Source organism: Esox lucius, chromosome 13 (assembly GCF_011004845.1).
Source record: "Esox lucius isolate fEsoLuc1 chromosome 13, fEsoLuc1.pri, whole genome shotgun sequence".
Lineage (NCBI taxonomy): Eukaryota > Metazoa > Chordata > Actinopteri > Esociformes > Esocidae > Esox > Esox lucius.
In genome coordinates, this window is record NC_047581.1 from 8,021,619 (window position 1) to 8,033,662 (window position 12,044).

General features: G+C 44.3%; 1 protein-coding gene across 2 annotated transcripts in view; it reads left to right on the plus strand.

The window, feature by feature from the left end:
* Positions 1–12,044, plus strand: part of taok3a (TAO kinase 3a) — a 69,458-nt gene that overhangs the window by 18,988 nt on the left and 38,426 nt on the right. For both annotated transcript variants that reach the window (XM_010864140.4, XM_010864142.4), the window contains exon 2: positions 10,887–10,973. The gene's annotated coding sequence lies outside the window, so the exon portion shown is untranslated. The remainder of the gene's footprint in view (positions 1–10,886; positions 10,974–12,044) is intronic.

The window sequence follows — 12,044 nt, forward strand, 5'->3', positions numbered from 1 at the left end:
TTATGACCACCATGTACCCATCCTCTGATGGCTACTTCCAGCAGGATAATGCACCATGTCACAAAGCTCGAATCATTTCAAATTGGTTTCTTGAACATGACAATGAGTTCACTGTACTGAAATGGCCCCCACAATCACCAGATCTCAACCCAATAGAGCATCTTTGGGATGTGGTGGAATGGGAGCTTCGTGCCCTGGATGTGCATCCCACAAATCTCCATCAACTGCAAGATGCTATCCTATCAATATGGGCCAACATTTCTAAAGAATGCTTTCAGCACCTTGTTGAATCAATGCCACGTAAAATTAAGGCAATTCTGAAAGCAGAAGGGGGTCAAACACAGTATTAGTATGGGGTTCCTAATAATCCTTTAGGTGAGTGTAGTTCTCTTTCATAGATGAGCCTGTAACTGTCTGCAGTGAGCTAATAGCTAATGTATTTCTATTATTTTTATATTCAGTGTGGTAAGGTCATCTTCCCCAGAGAACGCTCAGTGAAAACCTCACAGATGTTATTTTTGGATCGGTGATGGTCGGTTCGCACTTCTTCGCCCCACCCCCCTTCCCCATATGTGACGCAAGTTCAGTCAGGCCTGAGGTTCCTGTCTCTGAGGAAGAGGGCATTGTGTCAGGAGACTCCTCCGATGCTCACGCAAGTGTGGGCTGGTGAGTCGGGCACTGGTTTTGTTTAGCAACCCGCCAAGAGGCCATACACACACACACACACACACACACACACACACACAACAATAGCCTTCTGCCTTAAACTGGCACCTTGTCCTCTGCTGGCTGGATGTAGTTGCTTTCTATAGCAGAGTTACAGAGATGTGTTGGCGTGATCAGTTACATTGAGCTGTAATAAGACAGGTAGGAGACATGTGCATGTGAATGTGTGTGGGCCTGTGCATCATGCCAGTAGAAACTGAAAGGCTTCATAGGCAGATAGTAAGGCTGGCTGCATGTCTGACTGTATTATCATTGTGTGTGTGTAACTGTGTGTGTGTGTGTGTGTGTGTGTGTCCTAGTGTGTAACTGTGTATGTGTGTGTCCTAGTGTGTAACTGTGTGTGGGTGTGTGTCCTTGTGTGTGGGTGTGTGTGTGCTGGTGTAACTGTATGCTAGTGTGGGACAATGTGTGTGACTGTGTGTGTGTGTGTGTGACTCTGAGAATTTGGGGGCAGAGATGTGTTCCCCTCGCTCTGCATCTGTCTCTGACTGTAAGACTATAATTACAGGAGCCCAGGGTGAGAGAGAGGGCACACAGGGAAACAAATGGCCTTCACTCTCTGCATCTCCTCTTGGTCCCGGTCTCCCTCCCAGGCTATCTGGGCTGGGCTCAGTGAATGTGCCCCGGTTCCACTTGGCAGTAGAAGAGTCTTCCTATTCCTGCCCTGCTTGAATTGTTAGTGAATTTGCTTATTTGCACATTTTAGGAAATTCTTTCCCATGTACAGTTTGACATTAAAATGTAAAATCATGCAGCTTTTGTCATTACAATACAGGAGGATTGGTTTTGGAGGATTGCTTTGATAATTGGGTTTGATAATCTAATGAAATTGGGGGTGTGGGGTCATGCTTGTGGTATATTGTCTCATATTCCACGACTTCTAGTAAATCAGCATTCAGAATTTAAACCACACGATTTATGACATGAATTGAAAATGACACATTTTCATGGCATCTGTGCTAGTCCCCCGCACAAACAGCTACACAACACTCCACACAGATGACTGAATTAAAGTGCTTCAACATCATGGTTTGCCTTTTCAGCACTACAGTCATATGGGTAAATGGCCATGCCAACAAACCCATCATAAATTACAATATTTTGGAAAATAACAAAAACAATATAGTCTGTGTTCCTATTTAGCCCCCTAAAATCTAAATTTAGACATTTATAATAAATTGCACAGGTTTTCAAAATAAGTGGAGATAAAATGATTAGTCTCTCATTTGAAGTTATGTCTTTACTTGGATCATTATCAGTTAAAACGTGAAATGCCTGGACTGGGCTTAATGGGTATCATGTGTACTCTTAAACCAATAGGTGTTCCAAATAAGCCAATCTCCAGATTTATTGTTTAATATGTAATAAACATGATTAAATGACATTTACTTTATAAGCTAACTTTCTAAATACCTGAATTATTGGAACTGATCATGAAACCTGAAGGATCTGGAGAAGGTCTGTATGGAGGAGTGGGCCAAAATCCCTGCTGCAGTGTGTGCAAACCTGGTCAAGAACTACAGGAAACGTAGTTTTTGCAAACAAAGGTTTCTGTAATTGCAAACAAAGGTTTCTCTACCAAATATTAAGTTCTGCTTTTCTGATGTATCAAATACTTATGTGATGCAATAACATGCAAATTAATTACTCACAGTTGAAGAGTACATATGATAAAAATGTTTGACTTCTACATGCTTTGTAAGTGGAAAAATCAGCAGTGTATCAAATACTTGTTCTCCCCACTGTATATGAATGTAACAGATACACGTCCGGGAAACATTAAATGACCACTGCACCTTTTTCTTTCCTTCCTAAAAAAGTTGAAAAGGAAAGTTATGAGTGAGGAACAGAAGCGTTAAATTTGCAGTGGTCTCTTTATTTTAACCCTTCTGTTACTTACTCAAAACCTTACCTTACTCAACCTTTTTGGAAAGGAAAGAAGAAGGTGCAGTGGACTCTCTTGGTAGAGTCATTAAATATCAAAAAAACATTTATTCCCTTTTTGATTTGAATCCAAATATGTGCTTACAGTGTGTGTGGGCTTAATAGGTATGCTTTGCCTATATGCCAAATAGCCAGTCATATTTAACAAATATATTATTGGATAATTACGTCAAACGGCGTGTTATTTTCAATATACTCAATGCACAGCTTTACAGAGAAAGGCAAGAGCCCTCTAAGCACCGCACATATCATTCACCTGACAACCTGCAACAACAAAGGCAGCATTTTAAAACCATGTAATCGTAGAAGTTTTAAGTTTATAACCTATATGTTTTTCATTTTATGAGGTACTTTGCGTGTCTACCTTATCAAGGTAATCAGGCTCATAATTTGCCGATAGAAATTATTTTCTAAGACTTCCTCATGTCATTAACCAGCACTGAGCAACTTTGCACTTTGTTCTTTTGTATAGTGTTTCCTCACATGCTCTGTGCACCTTATCATTTGTAAATATGGATCACCTCCTTCTGTGTAACATATTGACCTCTTGCTTACTCCATTTTACATAATGTGTTTTTGATTAGATTTTTTTGTTTATATCTTATTCATGTGTAAAATATCTTCATTCACTTAATATTGTTTTAATGTCTTCTGATTGTTTCCAAAGGAACTCTTCTAGTCATTAGCAACCCATGTGTTTTCAACATTTCAAACATTTCTGCTCCTTGTGCTGTGCTCTTCAGCAACCGTTTCCCAGACCAAAGGCTTTTTGGAACATTAAACGTAGCCTACTGCTGTGTGTGCCGTGCTTACAATGTAAAGATGTAATGTAGTAAAATATCTTCAATATTTTGAAGTTGGAAAGTGTAAATCTGGGTCAGCCCTAGCCTGGAGGTCGATGTAGACATGTTTTCTCCTCCTGCTCTCTGGGGGAAAATGACTAAGTTATGTGGTTGAATCACACAACTCCAAAATACACACAGATTGATTGAGTGCTTTTGCAAACATCTTAAAATCCCACACCATTGTGTGTGCGTGCGTGCGAGCGTGCGCATGCGAGCGTGCGCGTGTGTGTGTGTGCGCGTGTGTGCGCGTCACACCATTGACTCAGCTCAGCAGAGGAGGTAGTAAAAACTGAACCTTTGTAATCCTGTGACATACAGGTTGGTTTCTGTTTTTATCTCTCATTTATTCACCAGATTCTTAGTTCGGCAGATTATCCTTCCAAAGATGTAGGAACAGGTAGCAAGGGTAGAGGAGTAGAGGAGTAGAGGAGTAGAGGAGTAGAGGAGTAGAGGAGTAGAGGTAGGAGTAGGTCTCAAACCTGATGATCCTTCACCTGGTAGCAGTGTATGGATCCTCTGATGGATCTTAGAGGAGAGGAGATGCTGAGCGGACTTTGACATGCACCCCCTGCTCCTATTTCTCTGTTCATACTCCTCTTAAATGAAACAGACACCTTATCTGCCCTTCACCCCAGCTTAGAGCCTTTTACACACTCTCACAAAACACACACTTCAGCTCATTCACATGCACTCAATGTGGGCACACTGTCCCAGGCACACACGTACACACATTCATTCCATACTGCAGTTCCACATTCAGCACCCTGGGAAACATCTGTCACTTGAAATAGTTTCTATCCTTTTTCCTTGACCTTTGGATGTTTATCAGTTCATTTGTATTTTGTACCTGTGGACTTTTCCCTTTAGACGTTAGTTCCTTTATTCGTTCAGGTGCTGTTACACTGGTGTTTTACTACACCCTTGACAACATCTGCTATTAATTGCAACCAATAAAGCTTTGAAATGTTCCCAACCTTTGCTCCGGAGCAGGGCTCTCCTGACTACCCATTAGCTACTGTATGTTAGATCACTGTATGTTAGATCACTCTATGTTAGATCACTCTATGTTAGATCACTCTATGTTAGATCACTCTATGTTAGATCACTCTGTTAGATCACTCTATGTTAGCTCTATCTTCGCTGCCTCTCTTTGTCTGATGTCTCTCTATCTGTTTTCTTCTCTCAATGGCCTCTGTCTCTCAGCTGTCTCTCTCTCTCAGCTGTCTTTCTCCACTTTCTCTCTGTTCTGTCTCTCAGCTGTCTCTCTCTCAGCTGTCTTTCTCCACTTTCTCTCTCTGTTCTGTCTCTCAGCTGTCTCTCTCTCTCTCTCAGCTGTCTCTCTCTCAGCTGTCTCTCTTTTAGCTCTCTATCTCCACTAACTCGCTCTCACTCTCTCCTCTACACACACACACACACACACACTCATGCACGTGCACCCACCTAGTTGTCTGTTTCTATGCGTGTGTGTATCGCTGTTCCCTAACCTCAAACCTGTAATGCCTAAACCTTAGAATAGCCTACATTCTAACACTAGCCCTATTTGTAAGTTTTACATTAAACATATCCCCTAAGACGGATATTGTATTTGTTGTAGTGTGGTCCGGCCAAAGGTCGTATTGGGGGCACTCCTTTCATGTTTCACCATCCTCATGAGGACTAGTCCTAATTCGATCTGTTAACCAAAACTCTGAAACACTACACCAAACTATGCACACAAAACACCACACCCGTGGTGTATGGCCAATCACCGCTGTGTACCGCGTGTGCACATCTGTTTTCCTTGTCCTTATCCTACACCCCAAACGTGTGGCCAAAACACAGGGCAACAAAGCGCCTGTCTGGCAAGAAATCTTCTTTCACAGCCGTATTGATCACAACCAGCCGCCTCCATCTGATATCCATGACTGGTCTTTGATCTGACCCCTAATACAATCTATTGCTTTTAATACCAGACTATACCAAGATGAGAGGGGGCCAGAGGGGGAGGATAGTGGCCCGGCGACGTGATTTATTTCCCAGGCTGTGTGCGCCATGTTTGCTTAAGTAAGACCTTGTGTGTGCAGTACCCACCGCGATATGTGTGTTTCCCGGAAGAGGTGTTGCACGGGAGGCGGCGAAGTCTCGCCAGAACTTGGAGCGGTCCCCCGGAGCTTTTCTGGAATGGCTGCTTTTATAAGGCCGGGGCGGGACTGAATATTTCATGTTGTCACTTAGAGAGATCCTATATATACAAGAGCGAACGATTGCGTGTTTGCGCGCGAGCGTGAGAGAGTGCTTTTTTAATGAGGACTTTTTAACTGAACGGCTGGCATTAAGATTGATGGATATTTAAAGGGTTAAGTGAGGCCCACCGTCATTAGTGATACTTTAAAACACCACCAGGCTGCTTCTGTTAGGGGCTATATTCAGCCCTGGTGATGCTCTAAGTCCCCACAGGCCACACTACTCTGAAGGAAAATCCCCCATGTAGAGCTGATCCGGCAGTTCTAGCTCACTCCTGCCCGCAAACAGCACACATTTGTGTTGTGGCAGGACAAACAAATCCAATTGAGCTCTTTGAGGGCCTGATGATCAATGGACAAGTTGAATTGGGTCTGTTTGTCAGGGGCAATAGTAAAGACGTGTGCTTGGGTACAACCGATCTGTGATTACGTCCTCATTGTTGAAGTTATCCTATCTATTTGTTGGAATCTGGAAGGGAAACTGATCCTCGAGAAACGCCACTCCGAAATGTTTTACTAACAGGACAGAGCTGGTAGCCCAGTCGGCTGAAACCCAAAGTTAATATTGGCACCAGATTTTGACGAGGTAGCCTAACTACTGTGATTTTTTTTTTGTGAGTTTTAAATGAGCAGGCTCATTACTTTCACAGCTCTGCTGAGGTGAGAAGCTCTGAAGAATTCTCTGAAATCCTGCCTTTGTTATGTTAGCTATCTGCAATGTTGTAAAATTGTGCAAGTAGTTGAATGGATTAAGAGATTAATATTGGTTTTGTTCACAAGGTTGTTTATGCTCCACTGGTTGCCTTTTCCTTATAGCAACGGGTCATAAATCTTACTGTTGGGATTGCACATTGCAGTATTTTGTTTAAAAAATAGTTTTTCAATGTTTGATTTAATTTCAAATTAATTGTGGATCTGAAGGAAATTTGTGGTTCTTATGTGGTTGTACATTTGGCAGGAGGTTATATAAAGTGCAGCTCCATTTCCACCTCATATTGTGTGCACATAGTCTGTGTTCTTTCGAATGCCAGGCTGGCCGGTGGCATGCTTTTGCAATAGCCATGGAGTGCTCACAGACTCTGCACAAAGTCTAGATTTTTCTTAATTTTGGGTCAGCCACAATGGTCTCTCTTTCTCTCTCTGTCTTTCTCTCTCTTTCTTTATTTCTTTCTCTCTCTCTCAATTGTGGTCTGTGCTGTGACATTAATACGTTTCCATTCTAGTCCAATGAATTTCCTCTGCCGCCAAGCGAGCGGCAGTTAAAATCGGCTTAATATTAGCCCCTGACAAAAAAAGGAATGTCGGCCATGCTGTCTCTTCTGTCCTCACCCAGACACATTCAGCCAGGCTGCCTTTTTCTTAGCCTTCTGACTTTGGTGTGCTCTTCTCTCTCTCTCTCTCTCTCTCTCACACACACACACACACACACACACACACACACACACACACACACACACACACACACACACACACACACACACACACACACACACGCACGCACACCCACACACACACAAAAACAGGCATGAGTAGACTCACAATGGATTATAATCACACACACACAAACACACACACACCTAAATAATTGTCTGTAGGATGTCTGCACACGTACAGTGGATCAGCGCACGGATCACTCACACAGTCACACGCGCTCTAACACAGTCACACAGCAATAACATTGTCTGAAGGCCGTCCCCTGCCCTTGGCTACCACAAGGCATTCTCGGACCTAGCTCAGCTAGTTACATCACACACCCAAATAAAGACCCCTACCAAACTGTCTCTATCTGTGTGTTTAGTCATTTTCACTCTTCCCCTCTTTCTTTCACTGTGTCTTTGTCTGTCTCTGTTGCATGCTGGGTTTTAGGTGTGTCCGAGTGTTACCTGGATTTTGCATGGAGTTTTAGCTGTTTTTATTTTCTGAAAGCGCAGGTTTTTTGAGGGGAGGTTTGTTTGGGTTTGAACGGTGTGGTGCCCACTAGGGGTGCTTTGCCAAGAGGGGGGGGGGGGGGGGTGCGGCATCCCTTAGGGTAACACCCAGGACAGAACGGGGGGCGTGGAAGGTGTGGTGAAGGTTGGGCTGACTCGTCCGGCGTTGGTGAGCAGACCCAGAGGGCTGGACAGCATAGTGCAAGAAGAGGTAGTTGAAGAGGCGTTGTGGCAGGTTGTTGGTAGTTAGTGCTGAAATCGGTGACATTGTGTTCATTTTCTTGAACATGTATGCACCCAATGCTGGATGGGAGAGGGGAGTGCTTTGTTTTTGGTGTTTATGGAAGGGGATACCCCACTAAAACGAGGTTATTGGAACTATACACAATAGATTTTACCTGCAATGGTGAAGAAACACATCAGAGCTCAGCAAGGCTTCTGGTGGATGTTTTGAATCAGTATGATTTGGTGGATGTATGAAGAACTAAGTATCCCACCACCGGCCGATATACCTGGGTGAAGTATTTGGCGAAAGGGTTAGTGCCTCTTGTCTTCAAACACATCTGTGTGTTCAGGCACAAGATGTGATGGTAATTCTATCGATCAGAACTCTCTTTTAGAAGGAAGTACAGAGACGAAATTCTCTGGAAAGACAGACATTTCTCGAATGCACCTTAGTCTAAAAGTTCCATAACAAAGAGCAATAGGAATCTTCGATACACTCGGTTGGTCTTTCTGACAATTATAAAACCGTAGGCCTGTTGCCCCGGCAGGTGTCATTTTGGAAGTGTTTTGTAAGACTCTTACAAAATGCTGCTTTTTGCTCCAGTTTTGCTGTTTTCTGGGTGGGGTGCGGGCTGCAGAAAGATGACTTTGAGTCACTGGTCACGCTGGTCAGTGGTAGGATGTTGGGAAAGCCCAAATTGTTCTTTTCAGTGCGCGATTCTCAGCATTTTCCTACAATCAAATTTAGATTAACTATGCAACGACCTGTGTGCTTTTTTCAATTGAAAGAGCTATGTTTTTGATGTTTGGAGAGATGGATGCACCCAGTTCCTACTTTTTGGCAAATATTTTTTAAAAGAATGCACTGTTTACGTATGGCTGATAGGCGGGGGACTTTCCATGGTTGGGGAGTTGCGGGAGCAGGGGGTGAAAGATGTGATCCAAAATGTTGTCAGGTTTTGCTTACTGACCGTCACAAATGATCTGTCACAGAGATCTTAAATGGATATTCCTATGACATTGTCTGAACTCACAATTGCATTTACCCTGATCAACCCTGTTTGTGCCCCGGGTGTCGATGGACTTCCAGTGGAATTTTCAGAAAAGTTCTTGTGTCTTCTAGGACAGGATTACTGTTGTTTGAATGCACCAGAGCTTGGGAGCTGATGCTGAGCTGCCAGAGGGCGGCTTTGAGTCTCTTGCCTAAAAAGGGGGATTTAAGTGATCTAAAAAATTGGCGACCTGTGGCATTGCTCTGCGTTGACTGTAAGATCTCTGCCGAGGTCCTTCCTAATAGACTGAAAACCCACCTGGGCGCAATCTTACATGAGGACCCAAAGAACTCTTCACCGGGTTGCAGTATCACTGATAAACTGTTTTAATCGTGTTAGACCTGTCAAGGCTTTCAGATTTGACTTTTGGGCTGGTTTCTTTAGATGAGGAGAAATCCTCTGACAGAGTGGACCATAACTATCTGTTTAATGTGTTGTTTGTATTAGGTTTTGATGATCACTTTGGCCTGGGTCAAGATTCTTAATGCTGGGGAATAAGTATCTTGCATTCGGCAGGGGTGTCCTTTATCTGGGCAGCTGTTCACCCTTGATAGTGAGCCTTTTTTTGGTCTGTTGCGTGGCAGACTGCAGGGGATAGCCTTGACAGGCATGGGGCTGAGGGCTGGTTTAGCCAAGTCAGCCTACGCTGATTACGTCTCTGGCCTTGTACAGGATGAGCTGGACATATAGGCCTTGGAGACCAGCTTAATGGTATATAAGGGGGTGTCGCCGGCCAAGTCAAACTGGGGTAAGAGTGAGGCATTGTAGTGTGTGGTTTTGGGGTACAGGGATCCTCCACGGCTTCCAGGTGGTTTACCCAGGGGGAGTGAGGGGCTGAAGGTTCTAGGGGTGTATCTGGGTTCAGAGGGGTCCCACCACCGGGCGATATACCTGTGTGAAGGTATTTGGTGAAAGGGTTAGTGCCCCTTGTCTTGGGTTAGGAAGAGGGAGGGAGTGTTGACAGCTGCCTTGTCAAGCAGACCATATGGAGGCGGATCCTGTCCTAAGTATCATACAGAAGGAGGGTGCTGATCATTAACAACTTGGTGGCGTCCTCCTTGTAGCGCAAACTTGCTTTTCTTAAACCCCCTGCCTGGCTGCTGGCGGACCTACAACACAAGCTGGTGTACTTTTTCTGGTCAGGTCATCAAAATGTCTTAAAGACAAATTGTTTCTCTCTTTCTCTCTGTCTCTTTCTCTGTCTGTCTGTCTTGTTCTTTGTCTCTTTCTCTCTCTCTGTCTGTGTGTCTTTCTCTGTGTTTCCCTTTCTGTCTTTTTGTGACAGTACACTCTTCCTGAAGTTGAAAGAAAAAGAGGAATAGACCAGTTGAGAGCTCAACTTTCCCCAAGGCTCCTGCCTCCTGCGTCAGTTTCAGTTATAAATCATGCAGCGACACTCACCAGAAGCACAATACATTTTTATCCTCTTCCTTTATTATTCAAACGGCAGCTCTTTACCCCAGACCTGATCTGTAGCATGCACTTTAGAGTGAAGAATTTGTTTTGGAGAAAAGAAGCTCTAGTTTTCTGAGTAAGAGATTAAGGATCATTGGTTAAATAATATACTTGTTCTCTTGTCTGACTTTCTTGTCCAGGTGAGCAATTGCTCCGCAATGCTAGCGTGTCCCGACAACATGACCATACGATAGCTCAATACCCGACTGAAGGTGTTCGGGTTTTTTGTGAATGTCTTATTTGGCCCCGAACTGTGTGGGAGCCTTTTCATGAAGCCTTCTGTTTCAGTTTTGAACCTATTCTGTTTTAGGTGGAGTCCGTTCATGTTCCATGTAGAATGTTTTCCACAGGCTCTTGTCTAGAATATACACTTTTCCGACACCCTTTGTTGAGAAATAGACCAGGGTATATTCGTAAGTGCGTTTGAACGTTTGATATGACGGGATTGTGCCACAAAAACTAATGTAAGAATGTTCTTTTGTTCTTCAGGTTTTCCCCCATCGACTGTCCCAGTCATGAAGCAGTGGGGTGGGCTGTAGACCCACTCTGAGCCCGGAGAAAAGCACATTTTCTGAGGTAATATTACTAGAAGACACATTTAAGACAAAACCTACTTTTCAGCCAACCTTTATAAAGATTAGCCTGTGCAGGAATCATCTGAACCAACCTTCAGAACTTGTTGTCCAAGTCAGTATTCAGTTCATCCTGTGGCGTAGGGTGGTGGGGCAGTCTGGGCTGCTGCCGCTCGGTGCACATGTACTGCTGCAGCACGGCTTCTAATCCCACCTGGTGCAAACACCCTCTCCGTCTTTCACCACTTTCCTGTTCAATGAAGCATAACAAGCCTGGGGAAAAAAACGAACATTTAAAGTACATGTTAAATTCATCCTGATTGTTGAAAAGGAATCAATTCATCGATGTGGGTGTTTGTGAACGAAGTGCCTCTGCCTTGTAACTGAGCAGGCGTCTGTGAGGAACGGCTCCACTCTGCCCTAACGGCGAATCACTCAGAATGAAATGCTTCTTTGGGAGAGGAGGAGCAAGCTGGCTCTTGACACTGCTTGATCCAGTTTCTCTCCACACACACACACACACACACGCGCCTACACACGCGGACACACGCACACGCCGACACACACACACAGCCCTAGGAGCAACACGGGCTGCTGAGTCACACGGAGTAGAGCAGAGAATCTGGGGGGTCCGGGGCGGGGGGACTGTGGACTAAGGGGGAGGGAGAGACAGAGCAGGGTGTCTACTACTCCATGTCTGCTAGTCTGCTGGTGCATGTGTGAATCCCTGCCTTCTTCATTCCTGCCCTCACGCACCCGCTCACAGGCTCTCACTACTACCTCATCCACGGGTACAACACATCACCCCCCTGTTGAAGTGCTCTTTGAAGTACAAGTGTATTTGGGTGGGGTTGGGGGGGCGTTCTGCGAGGTGAGCCATTTTTACAGAGGCTGTCCATCTTCATTACCAAGGCTTCACCCAAGTGCAGAGATTCTCTATGGTAATGAACAGCACAGTAGAATACCCTATCAAAAGACTTAATCCCGCTCTTCAATATCATGACTAGTGGAGAAAGTCAAAGGATCATTGCGTAATTATTCTCTCCCGCTCTTCCTCGTCATCCTCTCTTTCTCT